This window comes from Fragaria vesca, linkage group LG7 (genome assembly GCF_000184155.1).
Source record: "Fragaria vesca subsp. vesca linkage group LG7, FraVesHawaii_1.0, whole genome shotgun sequence".
In the NCBI taxonomy this organism is placed as follows: domain Eukaryota; kingdom Viridiplantae; phylum Streptophyta; class Magnoliopsida; order Rosales; family Rosaceae; genus Fragaria; species Fragaria vesca.
The window spans coordinates 17,269,975-17,272,229 of NC_020497.1; the positions used below are offsets into that span (position 1 = coordinate 17,269,975).

Sequence of the window (2,255 nt, forward strand, 5' to 3'; positions counted from 1 at the left end):
TAGCCTAGACTATCAATCTCCTCTTGCTCATGCCGTAGCATCTAGGAGAGAGACTTTCTCCACTGTGTGGTTCACCATATTCTCCATGTAAGGCTTTAATCGATGACCAATTAACCTGAAATTCAGCTCCTTTGACCATGCTCCTAATCATGACTGCACCAGAAGGAAAGACATTAGTGATAACAAAAGGTCCTATCCACCTAGAACGTAGCTTGCCTGGAAACAACCTAAGTCTAGAATTAAATAAGAGAACTTTCTGGCCGATAACAAAGTCTTTCTTTCGAATCATCCTGTCATGGAACGCCTTGGTTTTCTCTTTATAGATCACGGCAGAATCATAAGCCTCATTCCTGATTTCTTCAAGTTCACATAACTGCAACTTCCTGTGTAATCCGGCCTCATCAATATCCATATTAAAAGCCTGAACCGCCCACCAAGCTCGATGTTCCAACTCCACAGGCAAGTGACAAGCTTTGCCGTACACCATACGAAACGGTGACATCCCCAAGGGATTTTTGAATGCAGTTCGATATGCCCATAGTGCATCATCAAGTCGTTGGCTCAAATCCTTACGTGACGGCTTCACACTCTTCTCCAATATCCGCTTGATCTCTCGGTTACTAAGCTCCACTTGCCCACTTGTCTGGGGGTGATAAGGTGTAGCAACCTTATGCTTGATTCCATACTGCTTCATTAGAGCTTCAATTGTTCGATTGCAAAAGTGGGAACCTCCATCACTTATTACAAATTTCGGCATTCCAAACCTGGAGAAAATATTAGAGCGTAGGAAATCTGCAACAACTCGAGAATCATTAGTCCGGGTGGCTTTTGCTTCCACCCATTTAGAAACATAATCCACACATACGAGAATGTATAAATTTCTTTGAGAATTCGGAAAAGGCCCCATGAAATCAATACCCCAACAATCAAATATTTCAACATGTATAATAGGTTGCATAGGCATCTCATCCCTAGGTCCTAAATTCCCTGTCCTTTGACATCTATCACATGAAGCACAATACATATAGGCATCTCGAAAAATAGTAGGCCAAAAGAATCCACATTCTAAAACTTTCAAAGCAATCCTACGAGAACCAAAGTGACCTCCACAAATTTGATCATGGCAAAAACTAAGAATAGACCTATGCTCATTCTCCGGGACACACCTCCTAATAACTTGATCAACACTATGCTTCCATAAATAAGGTTCATCCTACACATAATGTCTAGCTAATGTCTTAAGTCTATTTCTAGCATGGTAGGACATAGAATTCGGAAATTGCTTTGTCACAAGGTAATTCACGATATCTGCATACCAAGGCTCACTTACCTCACTTACCTTGAAAAGTTGCTCGTTCGGGAAGCACTCTTGGATGGCCACGGGATCCGAGTCACGTACCAACCGGCTAAGGTGGTCGGCAACAACATTGTTCGACCCCTTCTTGTCTTTGATTTCCAAATCGAACTCTTGGAGAAGCAATATCCACCTTATCAATCTCGGCTTGGCATTCTTCTTCGTCAACAAATACTTCAAAGCCGCATGGTCAGTGTAAACAATAACTTTAGATTGGAGTAAGTAAGAACGAAACTTATCCAAAGCAAAGATCACGGCAAGAAGTTCTTTCTCGGTGGTGGTGTAGTTCTGTTGCGCATCATTGAGCGTCTGAGAGGCATAATATATGGCATACGGCTGCTGTTCTTTTCTCTGTCCGAGCACAGCCCCCACGGCATAGTCTGAGGCGTCACACATCAACTCGAAGGGCAAGGACCAATCCGGTGGCGCCATGATCGGTGCCGATGTCAACATGGTCTTTAACCGCTTAAAAGCTTCCTTGCACTCGGCATCAAAGTGGAAGGGCACATCTTTTTGCAACAAAGAACTCAGGGGTCGAGCTATCTTAGAGAAATCTTTGATAAATCGACGATTAAAACCTGCATGTCCAAGAAAGCTTCGAACATCCCTCACACTTGTGGGGATGGGTAAGTGACGCACAAGATCTATCTTAGATTTATCAACTTCAATACCCCTAGAACTAACAATATGACCGAGCAGTATACCCTGAGTAACCATGAAGTGACATTTTTCCCAATTAAGCACAAGATTAGTTTCCTCACATCTCCTAAGCACAAATTCTACATTTTCTAAACATGCATCGAAATCCTCACCATAAACAGAAAAATCATCCATAAAGACTTCAATCTTAGAACCTATGAACTCAGAAAATATGTGGTACATGCATCTTTGAAACGTACAT

At 42.3% G+C, this 2,255-nt stretch overlaps 1 pseudogene across 1 annotated transcript in view; it reads right to left on the minus strand.

The window, feature by feature from the left end:
- Nucleotides 1-2,255, minus strand: part of LOC101309983 — a 259,355-nt pseudogene that overhangs the window by 6,057 nt on the left and 251,043 nt on the right. The window contains exons 4-5 of the transcript XR_185360.1: nucleotides 1,148-2,016; nucleotides 116-1,012 (exon numbers count right to left, since the gene is read on the minus strand). The product of XR_185360.1 is annotated as an uncharacterized LOC101309983 (transcript). The remainder of the gene's footprint in view (nucleotides 1-115; nucleotides 1,013-1,147; nucleotides 2,017-2,255) is intronic.